The sequence below is a fragment of the Schistocerca cancellata genome, chromosome 1 (assembly GCF_023864275.1).
Source record: "Schistocerca cancellata isolate TAMUIC-IGC-003103 chromosome 1, iqSchCanc2.1, whole genome shotgun sequence".
In the NCBI taxonomy this organism is placed as follows: Eukaryota; Metazoa; Arthropoda; class Insecta; order Orthoptera; family Acrididae; genus Schistocerca; species Schistocerca cancellata.
Window position 1 is genome coordinate 1,028,352,571 of NC_064626.1, and position 15,291 is coordinate 1,028,367,861.

Sequence of the window (15,291 nt, forward strand, 5' to 3'; positions counted from 1 at the left end):
GTTCACAAAGAAACCTTTTATCTTCACATTTGAACCAACCTAAATCCTAATTGCACAAGGAAAGAAAAAAAAAACTAACAACATAACTTTAATCAATCACATAGAAACATCTTTATCATTATTTTTACCAACATATTATTCAAAATGCATACGCCACAAATTTAAACTAATCAATTCTTCCTCCTCACCGTCCTCTCTACTTCTCACTGTCCTTTCTACTCATTTGCCATGTCTCTCATTTGTTCCGATTGGGCGCCTTCTGCGCTGATCGTTTGTCATTGCCGGTTTTGTTCATTTCCATTTGCTGGATTATGTCTAGGGTTAGCCGGCCGAATTTCAACATCATGAGGTGCGCCGCCTACAGTCCTATTCCCAGCGTATTCATCGTAGTATCGATTCTGGTTGCCGTACCTGTAGCGTTCACGATCTTGTCCACGTCCTCGATCATTTCCGTTTTTCCACCTGTGTTCGCGACTGTTACCCCAGGTTCTATGCGGCCGGTCGCGATTATAGTTCCGTTCGCATCGCGACGACCAGTCACGCCGTTGATTAGTACTACGGCCACGACTGCGATCGCGCTGCTGTGCCCCGTAATAACTTTGTGCCTGATTAGGCGGGCATTCTGCTGTATTATATTCCAACTCTTGGAGAAGTGTCTTAAACGTTTCCACGTCTTCTTTGCATCGTCCCGCAAGAATGACGTGGCGCAAGTCCATTGGCAATTTGGTGATGCATAACCTAATTAGTTCCGCAGGCCCATATGGGTCATATAGAAATTGATTTGCCTGCAGCATGTGGTCGAATAGGCGGGCTGGGCTGCCGAAACCAGACTGGTTCAAATTTGGCAGCATAATTATGCCATGCTTGATCCTACCTTGCGCCGCTTCCGACCAATAGGCGGACAGAAAGGCTTGTCGAAACTCCCGAGTGGAGTTGCAGTGACGCGCTGCCGACCTCATGCGAATCGCCAGTTCGCCTTCCAAATAGCCACACATATATTCTATCTTATGTGAACTTGCCCAGTCGGGGGGAAGACAAAACTGAAATTGCTCGAGCCATGCTCGTGGATGTATTCCTTTTTGCGAATTTCGAAATATCTCAAACTTTCTCACCGTAAGGAAATGTTTGAAATCAAATCCCTGCATTTCCTTTCGGCGAGGCCCTTGAATGTTTCTATTTTTCTCATGTCTGCCCCTCAAAATACATTCTTCCCTGTCGTCAAAATCCCCCTCGTGGCCGGAGTCCCTCTCTGCACTGTTCGTATGGCTATTTTTAGTGCTACTGGCGAGTTCGGAATCACACGCCACGCGGTTTTCCAGATGCGCCACGCGTCTTTGTAGTTCGACTGTTACAGCTTTGTGCCGCCTGTTCACTTCGAACTGTCCCTTCTGAAATCTAAGAAGCGAACGCACTTCTTCGGTCTCTGCGACCGCTACCGGTGTAGTATTGTTCTCGCTTTCCGTCACCTTCATCGTGCCTACGATGTCCGCTAATGCCGCAATATTATCATGTATTTGTCTGTTGTCCTCCGCCCCAGTCTGCTTCAATTGTTGTACTTGCTGTTCAAGTGCGTGAATCGCTTGACTGTTGTCCGCTACTGTGTTGCTAACGGACGTGGGACAATGCGTTTCCGCCTCCTGGACTCTCGATAGTACCTGCTGCCGTTCCCTTTGGCATTCTTCTCTCAGCGCTTGGAAATTCCTAAATAGCTGTTCTTCGCGCTCTTTCGATTCCGCATCGCGACTCCGCTTGCCCTGTTCTAAGGCTTGCAGACGATCATCGATTTGTTCAAATGTGCAGCATATTTCTGTCTTAATATCACTTTTTATTTCACTTGCCAGATTGTTTATTCTTTGTGAGATATCATCGGACACTCTCTGCATCGACTTGTCGACTTTATTTGTCTGCTGGATTAGTTTTTCGTCTATTTGTTCGCCTAACTCGCGGATAGATTTTTCAGATTTCTGCGTCATTTGTTCGCCTAGCTCACAGATCGATTTTTCAGATTTCTGCGTCATTTGTTCGCCTAGCTCTCGGATCGATTTTTCGGATGATTCTTGTTGTTCTCAGAACGATTTTTCTGATTTCTCTGCGTTTTCTTTATTTTGTTGCAATAAGGCTTTCATGAGTTCTGCCAAATCAATTTGGTTAGTTGGAGGCAAATTAATTTCGGGCTCTGATGTGAGCCCGTTCGTCCTGTTTTGCATTTACTAGAAGTATTCCCCAATGCATTTTCGGAACCGTCCGACGCGTTAATATTCGAAATCAAATTACCCCCTTGGTCCATGTTGCTTAAGCTATTGGACCGCCTACTTTTAGCTCGGTTACGTGTCTGCATTAGTGCAATTTATACCCGGTACGCAACACAATAATCAGAATAAATGTATCTCCCAAAAATTACGACAGTCACACGAAAGGTACCCAACCTTGTACGCACTTTTTCACACGCAAAACAATTTTAAATCTTTGGTCGAAGCAGTGCAATTTACAAGCGAGAAAAAACACACACACACATATAAAACACACAAATAAAGAAAACAAAACAACAAGACAAACAACACAACCCCACACAACAACGCCGTGAATCATTTGAAAGTCTGCTCAGAAACAACGCAAACGTTGTTTGAGCGCAGCAGGGAAAAATATTAAGATTATACAACGCTCGCAATCTAACGTTTGAGAGATTGCAGAGTCTTGCGGAATCACAGAACAGGGTCGCCATGTGTGTCTGGGGAAGTTAACCTTGCATTACTGCGCAACTGTTTCACCAGGTATCCAGTCTAGCTTACCAAATTCCCAACCAGACTAACATTAATTATAATCTGTTAATAGTCATACGGCAACCGTTGCTATATATATATATATATATATATATATATATATATATATATATATATATATATATATATATATATATATATATATATATATAAAGAGAATTTAAATAAAAAGAAATAAATCAGTTTATATTTGAAAATTTATTTTAACATTGATCACTGAAATTTCAGCATCTTAAACTTGATTCAAAACTAAACTGGTGCCTTATTTAGGATTGTGAAAATGTGAGACTGTAATCTTACGGAACACATCACATATGGAGCCAAGATTGGGAGACTGCATACAACACAGCATTCATAAAGTAACACACGATGAACGTTGTAACATATGCAAGAGGAAATTAACTACAACCAACCGATTCAATTTTCACCAAAAGAAGTTACGTTCGTAGCGCAATCCTGTCCGTCATGAAATTACCACACACTGGTATACTAAATTCATACTAACTCTGTGTGAAATCTTCCCGAAAAGAATAGCTGAAGGCTACTTTGATGCGTACACCACATGCTTCACGTGGTCAACTTGGTTTATACAAAGAGTGTAACTGTACAATAATTTTGATAATTAAAATAAATTACATCGAAACGCAATTTACTAAAGAAAAACCTCGAACTGGTTACTAACGTCTTACTATTAACCTGATGGGTCAAACAATTGTATAAGCACGTGGTACTGGTCTCACAAAGTACACCCCACGTGGGTTGAACATAAAGAAAAGTTGCTATATTGAAAAATATTGTCAAGACGAGATGTTATAATCTCACGCACATTCGCATTTAAGATTGATGATCTTAGTTAGAGTTACTGATCAACACGTGGTTCCACTTTACTCACAAAGTAGTGACAAACCAACTACTGGAAGATATTCTGAACTGTACACTCGAATCACACTGCGTTGCAATTTAAGCTAACATTAGATATTTTAGAGCTAAACCTGAAATAAAGGTTATTAAATTTTCCTACGGACGTAGCAGACACGCGCTTAGCCGGAGATCTTACCACTTCAGACGCTCGCCGCGGACAGACTGACCTGGCCTCCTACCAAGGGTGCTTCCGTATACAAAACGCAAGTGAGCAGAGGGGCAGCTTCCTATACCAACATGACAAGGGACGGACAGGACCATACTAAGAATAGAAACCTCTCTGTTTTCAGAAAGCGTAGCTACCTGTTCCGACGTTGGTCCTACTGTTCTCTAGCAGACAGGCTTGTCTGCTACCCTCAAGCATGCAACTAGAAATACATTTGCTCATTCATCCTCTCACACAGAAAGGAAGGGGGATGTAGGTTCCGTATGAGACTGTGTGACATGAATTACATATAAACTGTGTTTTAAAGTGTAGTAGTGTGACAGATCGTTCTTGTTTATGTGTAAAAGTAACTCGTTCCACTACTCAGGCTCCTCCCAGATAGTCAGAAACGCCACAGTAAATTTAGAAGAGGAATTTATGCCGTAAATGACAACAGATTTAAGAAATTAACATAAAAGGGATCCAACAGAGACCTTTCAACACGTCGTACATTTAAATATGTGTATGTCAAATTTAGAACAACAAGAACTTTAACGCATCGAAACATATCCGGCAAAGCTAAGTTACTAATGAGGAAACGGAAATTGGTACTCTTGCCACTGTGGTTCGAGATCCTTGTGTTAGTTGGCGTCAAATCGCAAGGGAATCTGGCATGAGCCAGAGTGGTGTTGTTTGTGTTCTGCATCGCCATAAATATCATCCTTACCACATCAGTCTCCACCAAGAATTAATTGGTACAGATTGAATTCTGCCGATGGGCTCACCTTCAGATTCAGAGGGATGACACATTTATTAATTTTATTTTATTTACTGACGAGGCTACATTCACGAACCATGGAAATATTAATTTGCATAACATGCATTATTGGGCAACTGAAAATCCATGTAGGCTGCATCAACTTGCACACCAAAAACCGTGGTCGGTGAATGTATGGTGTGGAGGACAGAATTATAGGCCCCTATTTCATCGAAGGATATCTTAATGTTAGGAAGTACACCACATTCCTGCAAGAAACAGTAGGTCTGTTATTGGAAGAAATACGTTTAGGAACAGAATGTAATATCGACGCGATGGGTGTCTGTCACGTGTTTCGCTGATGGTTAGAAATGAGTTGCAGAGACAGTTCCCAAATCGTCGGATTGGACGCGGAGGAGATGTGTCGTGGCCGGCTCCTTCGCGACACTTGACGACTCTGGATTTTTTCTTGTGGGGACAGTTCCCAAATTGTTGTATTGGTCGCGGAGGAGATGTGTCGTGGCCGGCTAGTTCGCCAGACTTGACGCCTCTGAATTTTTTCTTGTGGGGATTCGTAAAAGACATTGTTTATAAAGACGTTCGCCCGCATCTCGTTGTCGTGCGGTAGCGTTCTCGCTTCCCACGCCCGGGTTCCCTGGTTCGATTCTCGGCGGGGTCAGGGATTTTCTCTGCCTCTTGATGGCTGGGTGTTGTGTGATGTCCTTAGGTTAGTTAGGTTTAAGTAGTTCTAAGTTCTAGGGGACTGATGACCATAGATGTAAGTCCCATAGTGCTCAGAGCCATTTCTTTTTATAAAGACGTTCCAACTACAACTGAAGATATACGAGAGAGAATTGTCAGAGTATATGCTTCAATAAGTGCCGATGTGATAAGCAATACCACACAATCCATGATACGGGGATTGCAGCACTGTATTGATACTAATGGTCATCACTTTGAACACCTTCCATAAATGAACGTTCATGCCATCTTTGTGACCTTCGTTGATCTTCAATGCCCTTACTGTTACACATCATTGGATTCACCTCGATAGCCGCTATCAGAAAATAAGTACCAAACTATAGCATCTCATTAAAAAAGTTGACCTTAATATCTCTGATGCAACACCACCTAGCAACAAAAGACGAACGTCATATTATGGCCCCTGTTGTCCCATGCAACTCCAGTCCCACAAAATTTTCAGCTACTATCATACTTTCGGAGCTATTCTTGGTGGCAATAGTTAGTGACTCTCGCAGTATATATAAAGTTATACTAAGAGTTACTATTCTTGATATTAATATACAACAAAATACAGTACTGAAAATGTAATCAAATAAAAGCAACAGAAAATAAAAAAAATGATTTAAAGTTCTTATTTAACAACTTTCAGCTTATATTACTAGATTTCTTAAGGGCAGCGTCGGATGGGTTCGAAGTTTGGTTACTAACTACAAACACACAAGGAGTTAGAGCTACTGTTGTTACACTGTTCTACATTGGCCCCTTTGGTATGTGAGTGAGCCGACAATCCTCGACTCTACGCGTACTCTTGCAGATGGACATGGTATTATTAATTTTTTTTAAATTTTGTCATTAAATTTTTTGTGTACTTTTACATAATTGTATTTTATTCGTGGCTATCGTTTGCTATTACGAAGGCTGATCTGTGGGCGTTATTTTGATGTTCAGAATATCCACTTAATGTAAAATACTGAAATTTGAGCTTCTGCTATTTAGATGCTCCATATGAAATTATACAAACCGTAGTCGACAAGTTTTGGCAATCTGCAACTGTTCGTAGATCGCAGATACGAAGTCTTACTTGTCCTTCTAGAGCAGCATTTGCGGATGGAATAGACAAGAGGAAGAGCGATATTGATGCTATAAGTACCCGCGGCCACACAGTGTAAGATGGCTTGTAAAGATTTATATGTAAATTTTTAACCATTACAACTCTGCTGTAGAAGCAACATGGAGTTTCCTTGCTACAAAATTAAGTCATTTATTACATGATATCACTGTTGACTCTGTATTTCGAAAAGCCACATGTTGAATCCTTTGAGCAGTTCATAATTAATTGTAAGCATTTCTTACATCTTTTGTTTTCGGTATGAGACAGAAAATCGACACAAAACAAATATAAACAGAATCTTGGGCTTCACACACGTAAGAGAAGTAGAAGCATGTAAGAAAATGGCAAAGATCGATGCAACATAAGGGAAAATTAAAGAGAGAAACCGTAGAGAAAGGCGAAGATTTGAATACAGTAAGAAAGTTTAAATGGATGTAGGCTGCTGTAGTTAGGCAGAGATGAACAGGCTTGAGCTGGATAGAGTAGCGTGGAGAGATGCAGCAAACCAGCCTAGGATTGAAGACCAGAACAACATCAGTTATTCAGCTGGTCTGCAGAGAATGTTACGTAGCACAGAAAATTACATATGGTAATTTTTGTGTAGTTTTTGCGTCTGTTTGAATGGCACCCTATCCGAGAGTTTACTCAATCTCACGGGAATTAGCACCTACAGTAGAGCAATACGCAGTGTATACGCGGCGGCTGACGAAAAAAATGTGACAGCGATACGAAAAACACTTTTTCAGTTGTGTACTGCCCTAAGGAAGAATTGACAGAAATTTAATGAACCAGTTTCTCCGTACATGAGCTTCGGTATGCGTCCGCATAACTTTCTGTTTGGACCTGGTGGCGTCTACTTTCAAGGACAGTGGTGTGAACTTCGGGCCTTTCACGCACGACGAAAGCGCACTCGAGCTCTGAGCAAACAAATACAGCTAGCGGCAGGTACCGACCACTGCAATAGCTGTACCGTTTATATCCGTCAGAAAATCAGACCAGTTAACGGCGGCCTTGCGAATAAGCCCGAGAAAATCATCGCGCTGTTTAGTACATCAGACGGCCGGGACAGCTGAATCTCGACAGAGAGCTCTGTACATATCCATACAAGCTACTACCTTACAGCAGTGCATCGACTGCCCAATTCAGTTAATCATACCTACATCTACATGACTGCTCTGCAGTTCACACTTAAGATTTTTTACAAGTGACTGTCGAATTCATCCACGTTTAAGGTACGCTACCACACAGTCACCATGTAATAAAAGTGACGTCTTGCAGCAGGCAATTTACAAAGGCCGGCCGCGGTGGTCTAGCGGTTCTGGCGCTGCAGTCCGGAACCGCGGGACTGCTACTGTCGCAGGTTCGAATCCTGCCTCGGGCATGTGTGTGTGTGGTGTCCTTAGGTTGGTTAGGTTTAAGTAGTTCCAAGTTTTAGGGGACTTATGACCGAAGATGTTGAGTCCCATAGTGCTCAGAGCCATCTGAACCATTTTTTGAATTTACAAAGAGGTGACAAAAGTCATACGGCACCGATATGCGCGTATGAAGATGGCGGCAGCATCACGTAAACAACTATAAAAGGACAGTGCTTTGGTGACGCCGTCATTTATACACAGATGATTCATGTTAACAGGTTTCCGATATCATTACTGTCGCACAACGGGAATGAACGAACTTTGAACGCGGAATGGTAGTTGGAGCCAGACACATGGGACATTACATTTCGGAAACCGTTAGGGAATTCAATATTCCGAGATCCACAGTGTCAAGAATGTGCTCCGAATACCAGATTTCAGGCATTACCTCTCACCATGGATAACGCAGTGGCCGAAGATATTTGAGTAGAGTTATCAGTGCTAACAGACAAACAACACAACGTCAAATATCCGCAGAAACCAATGTGGGACGTGCGACAAACGTATTCGTCAGGACAGTGCACCGAAATTTGGCGTTTATGGGCTACGGCAACAGACTGCCGACGCAATTGCCTTTGTTAACAGCACGACGATGACTGTGGCCACCCTCCTGGGCTCATGACCATATCGGTTGTGCCTCAGATGACTGGAAAACAGTTGCCTGGTCAGATGAGTCTCGATTTCGGTTGGTAAAAGATAATGGCAGGGTTTGAGTGTGGCACAGAGCCTACAAAGCCATGAGCCCAATTTATCAAAAATGCACTTTGCAATCTGGTAGTAGCCCCGCAAAGGTGAGGGCTGTGAACTATATGGAATGAACTTGGTTCCGGCTAAACTGGACACCATTTGCAGGCATTCATGGATTTCCTGTTCCCAAGCAACGAACCATGTCACCAGGCCACAATTGTTCGCGGCGGTTCCTTTGTAGAAATTTGTGGACAATTCGAGCGAATGATTTGACCACCCAGACCGCCCGACATCAGTCCCATCGAACATTAACGAGACATAATCGAGAGGCCAGCTCGTGCACAAAATACTGCATCGGCAACACCTTCGCAGTTATGGACGGCTATAGAGGCAGCTTGTCTCGATATTTCTGCTAGGATCTTTCAACAACTTGAGTCCATGTCACGTCGAGTTGCTGCAATACGCCGGGCAAAATTTCCGGTACGAAATTAGGAGACATTTCATGACTTTTGTCACCTCAGGGCATTGTAACGCTTTTAGAAACATCTTCTTTAAAAACTGTGGCAATAAAAGAACAGCACAAAAGTCGCAAGTAGAATATATGACAAAGTAAATTCTAGTATCAGCAAAAACGATACACATGCTGAAAAGTAAGTACTTATAAATCTGTAAAAAATGCTCACACTAGGAAGCAGTACAAGTGAAATATAGACGCTCATGTGAGACGTAGATTCAGTACAATTTCAAACGATGTTTACCCTGAGACATCCCATGCTAAACTGCCTTTGGCAGCCATCTCGTGAACCTGGTAAACTCAAGAAAGCGCCAGATGGCGTTGATATCTAAGTCCGAAAACATAACACACCGACACAACAAAGTTTACAGTTTGTGAACGATAATCGTAAACATATTTTTCAGTGTACGCCTCTATTTTTCCCAGACAGTATTTTCAAAGTTACACGAATTTCTTACAAGCATCACTTGTCATGAATAAAGCTTATTGTGGCATAAAGACAACGTAACGTGTCAAAATACTAAAAGCAGGACATCGAATAACTCGAATGAAATATCGTAATAGGTATTGAATTCTAGGAGAGATCACATTCGAAGAAAATTGTAATCATTTCATAAAAATAAGCAAATAGTAACCACGTATATGTACAAATGGGCTGCGTCACGAATAAAGCAAACAAAACTTTACTATGGATAACAGCACCATTAATGAATAAACATACCGTATACAGTGAAACAGGGAAGGTTCGCTAGGATTATGTTTGTCAGCATATTACATGGTGTCTGTTACCAAGTTTTGTTTGTTTTTAAGTATAAAGACACTGTAAGCAACAAAACAAATAGTTCAACGGAATGTATCATGAAATATATGCTGACAGCTATCATCTTTGCCAACTATTGTTGTTTCATAGCCTACAGTGTCTTTAGACGTTTATGGTGTCTGGCTGTTTTATTCATGACATATCCCATTTGTACATGCAGTGGGTTAATATTTGCTCATTTTTTGTAAACAATTACAATTTTATTGCCATTTGGTTTCCCCTACAACAGTAGTCGTCAAACTGTGGCCCGCTGGCCGCGTACCTCCCGAATCAACTATTCGTGACGCCTCCGGCTCTCATATTTCGTAATATGCACCTAGCAACTAACAGCCAAATTCAAAAACGCCAACTAACGTTCACAGAATCTTAAGACCATAGATTTCATTCCGAGTGACAAACAAAAATACTTACAGAGACAGTAACATTACAAGATGTCCTTAGTTTTAATTGATGTTGGTTCATTCCGCCATGAGCTGGTTAATGTTGGTCGTTTGCCACGGGGTAGAAGGACAAGTAGCATAGCCTCTGCACTTACAGAGAGTTTTAAGAGAGGGAATCATTTATTTCTCCACATCCAGTAATACCAATATTGGCAAGTCAAGGGCGTGCACGAACGTACCAAGCAGATGTTATGATATAAATTTTGACATGGAAATAACTTGGGCTCGCGAATACGCATTAAGGAGACTACCATCTTTAAATGCGGTTCGTCTTTGTAGCAAGATGTAAGGCTGTGGTATTATAGTGCAATAAGTATATCAAAAATGACATCCAAAACAATTAGTAAACAACTGCGACTGTGTCTCATACTGCATAAAGCATTTAAATGTAGCAGAGAACAGTCGATACAAAGTTTTTCGCATGGTGCAGACTTTCAACGATCAGTACTAACTTATCGTACCCTTACTGCATCTAGTCTATTGGCCGTTCGTAACATACTAATTTATGTAGGTTACCATTCAATCGCAAGAGAGGTACATATACAGTCCAAGGTGCCGGCCTAAATGCCAGTATAGGCTTTTGAGCAAACTCCTCTGACGGCCACTGTTCTATACGCGCCTGACAGGCACAGTAGTACAGTTCTCTGAGCTCGCCGAAGAGCCCGTGCTATATTTACCTTTCTGGATCTATGAGCCATTCATTCGACCGGTAGCGTATAACAAAGACTAAGATTTTGTTGTGGTACGTTCTTACCGCTCTTAGTGGTAGCTGAATGCGTCTTTGCCCAGTTGTTAATCTTTCATTCCAGGTCTTTATACCACTGTGACAAAGTATTTCTATGTGTGCAAGAACTGTTTTTTTCGACGTTTATAATGAAGTACTTACTTGTATTCGATTCACAGGCTGACCATTTCTTTTAATTTTGCGGTTTCTCGATCTTCGAGCGTTCCTTTTAGTAACATATAAACCGTTTTGTGTGATACTATTGTTAATTTATTTTCTACGTTCCAATTACTACGGCAAAAACGTAGTCATGTCAAGGTTGACATGCTACCTGTAGTCCGTGTGTGAGCGGGCTCTCACATTAACGACAGATTCTTTCGTAATGGAAGCTAACGGTTAAATTACAAACATTCCGCATCGTTAGCAAAAACTAGCTGCAGGCAGACTAGGGAATTGCTGTCCCACGCCTACGCTACCGTTAAGACGACAACACAAACAGCTGTTTATGTGAATGCAACGAGTCTATTATTTCGGAAATGTACGAAAGAACAGACATTATTTAGTTCATTATGTTAACCATGCAAATTGTAAGTTATGGAGGTAGTTGCTTAAATAGTGTCCCTTAATATTGTACATTTGTTTGTCGTACAGTATTGTACGGCTCCTGGCCCCAGTAAATAGCCTCAGTTCAACGGTTGTGGTCCAGCTCGCCTCAGGGAGGATACAACGGCTTTCTGATCCTTTCCCAACCGAACTAGTGCATGCGTGGAGCCCAGAGCAGGTGCTTCGCCTTACTGTCAAGTTGATTATAAATTCTGCTCTATTTTACAGTCACTGAAATAACATCATATACTCCCTCATCCCATGAAATTTCCGCTTCGCCTCCTGGGTGCTTTCCCCCCTTTTTCAATTTTTTTGGTCAGGCACTATATAATTTGCTCGAACTGATTGATCACAATAGAGTTATCATAATAAAGTCATCGTAATGGGTAAAGGCCTCTAACGCCGGAAATGCATATACTCCTATTTCCATCTATTGTACTATAAATTTTTCCCTTATCTTGTTACCTGAAGATATGACATTTCTGTGTCTTTATTTATTGTAATTGTTTTACAGGGTGAGTCGCCTAACATTACCGCTGGATATATTTCGTAAACCACATCAAATACTGACGAATCGATTCCACAGACCGAACGTGAGGAGAGGGGCTAGTGTAATTGGTTAATACAAACCATAACAAAATGCACGGAAGTATGTTTTTTAACACAAACCTACGTTTTTTTCAAATGGAATCCCGTTAGTTTTGTTTGCACATCTGAACATATAAACAAACACGTAATCAGTGTCGTTTGTTGCATTGTAAAATGTTAATTACATCCGGAGATATTGTAACCTAAAGTTGACGCTTGAGTACCACTCCTCCGCTGTTCGATCGTGTGTATCGGAGAGCATCGAATTACGTAGGGATCCAAAGGGAACGGTGATGGACCTTAGGTACAGAAAAGACTGGAACAGCACATTACGTCTACATGCTAACACCTTTTTATTGGTCTTTTTCACTGACGCATATGTACATTACCATGAGGGGTGAGGTACACGTTCGACGGGCGTTTCATAGGACGTGGAGGACGCATAAATTGGCCAGCCCGTTCTCCTGATCTTACAATTCTGGACTTCTTTCTGTGGGGTACGTTAAAGGAGAATGTGTACCGTGATATCATGATATCCCAGAGGATATGAAACAACGTATTGTGGCAGCCTGCGGCGACACTACACCAGATGTACTGCGGCGTGTACGACATTCATTACACCAGAGATCGCAATTGTGTGCAGCAAATGATGGCCACCACATTGAACATCTATTGGCCTGACATGTCGGGACACACTCTATTCCACTCCGTAATTGAAAACGGAAACCACGTGTGTACGTGTACCTCACCCCTCATGGTAATGGTGCGTCAGTGAAAAAGACCAATAAAAAGGTGTTAGCATGTGGACGTAATGTGCTGTTCCAGTCTCTTCTGTACCTAAGGTCCATCACCATTCCCTTTGGATGCCTACGTAATTCGGTGCTCTCCGATACACACGATCGAACAGCGGAGGAGTGGCACTCAAGCGTCAACTTTAGGCTACAATATCTCCGGATGTAATTAACATTTTACAATGCAACAAACGGCACTGATTACGTATTTGTTTATATGTTCAGATGTGCAAACAAAACTAACGGGATTCCATTTGAAAAAACGTAGGTTTGCGTTAAAAAACATACTTCCGTGCATTTTGTTATGGTTTGTATTAACCAATTACACTAGCCCCTCTCCTCACGTTCAGTCTGTGTATCGATTCGTCAGTATTTGATGTGGTTTACGAAATATATGCAGCGGTAACGTTAGGTGACTCACCCTGTATACGTATAATTGGTTTGTTTTGTAAATATTATTTGTATTTTTATACTGGGTCTTGCCTAGGGAAAAATATGCTATCGAACGATTACATCGATAGGTCGTGTGGAGAACCAAAGTGTTTAGGATCTTTGGTAGTGTGAACTCTGCCGCATGGAGCGCGGGCAGAGCACAGTCTGGCTGGAGTAGGGCTGTGGAGCAGGTGTGTTGAGTGACGCTACAGCGAGTTGCCGCGTTTCCGGGTTTGCCAGTATGTAATTGCGCTCGACTTGCTATGATAGTTCCCGGCACGGTGACGCGGACGGAAAACATTATCTGGCACACATCAAGAGCCCGTTTCGTCTCGTGTCCGTGTCGAGAAGATGGCGCTCCAACATCCAGCTTCTGCAACAGCTACGGCCGACAATAAGTGATTCGCCACCTCCTCGATCGACGACTTCAAACCTTCAATCAACCAACAAGAAGACTGAAAGCACGTAAAGTTTTAGAACTGTATGGCAGACCTCATCTTTTCAAACTGTTCCATTTGCATCACTAAAATACACCAACTTAGCATGAACCTTTGTTGCTCATTGTCCCAATTGCATAACCAAGCAGGGTCCCTTCCTTTCCCGAAATGAACTCGAGTGTCATTGAAATTCAAACGCCAACATTAAAGTAATATCATTACATTTCACTGCTTTAATTTCAAAGTTCAGTTAAAGTATTCATAGCTGGCTACCATAACCAAACAGAATTATATTTAGATTACACAAGCACAAATTAAGAGTGCGAGTTTTGTTACCATATTTTAGCTTACGTGTGACTGCAGCTCAGATTGGTACATAGTAAATTTTACTATTGTTAATTGTTCAAAATCATTTAATTCAAGTTCAAAGTTAAATCAATTATTTCTAAATTGCGCAGATTCAAGTTGCTTTTGAGATGATTGTTGAGGTAGCCCAAGACTAACCTAATTTTATTTAAATTCGTAGTGCTTCAGAAACAAAGTTCCCTATTAATTTCAGTCACTAAATTAACTTTCAGTATTCCGGTTTTATTAATTCTTTTGCTAAATTAATTCAGAGTGTAGCGAAATTTATTACTTCTGACAAACTTGCAGTTTTCACACAACACGTGTCAACCTTCAGTTGCTACGCTTTTAGTGCTAATTATATGTGCAATAACCTTTCTTTTTCAGTTACTACAATAGTTGTCCATACGACTGGCGACCATAATTTTCCCCAAATCTCAAATATCAAATTATCGCCAGTTAATTGTTAACGTAACAACCGCACATTTACTTTCTTTATTAACTTTACTCTTTTTCAAAATTAATTTCCACCAATTTCATTTGAATTTTTCCTTTCCTTTAGATGTAACCCTTCCTCCCTCTTTACCGACAGATTAACTTAGGTGACGATTGCTTTTCCCAAATTTCTATTAGGCACACGCAGTTTAATTTTTCACTGTTATTAAGGTCGATAAGTGAGGGGGGAGGTTACCGGCCTCTTTCTCCAACTATACTTGTCCAAGTGTTATGGTCTTAAGCTATACGCACCCTTCTTTCCTAATGTCATAGCTTCGGTCTTTTCTTACTACCTAATAAAAAACTTCCTTCCTCCAACTGCCATTCATTCGTCTGGCTACATGTTCTCTCCACCCGCATTTCACTTTCATTACGGTAATAATTACGGCTATCACTCGAGCCCAATAGCTGATCCATTTGTTCGATTTCTTCTCTCTCTCTCTCTCTCTCTCTCTCTCTCTCTCTCTCTCTCTCTCTTTCTCTCTCTCTCTCATCTGTATCTCTCTATCTTGCTCTCCAGTACGTGACCCGAAAAATAGCAG

At 41.4% G+C, this 15,291-nt stretch overlaps 1 protein-coding gene across 1 annotated transcript in view; it reads left to right on the forward strand.

Annotated features, from left to right (window-relative positions):
- The window catches only part of LOC126122489 (acid sphingomyelinase-like phosphodiesterase 3a), a 538,383-nt gene that overhangs the window by 239,649 nt on the left and 283,443 nt on the right, over nt 1-15,291 (forward strand). The window lies entirely within an intron of this gene.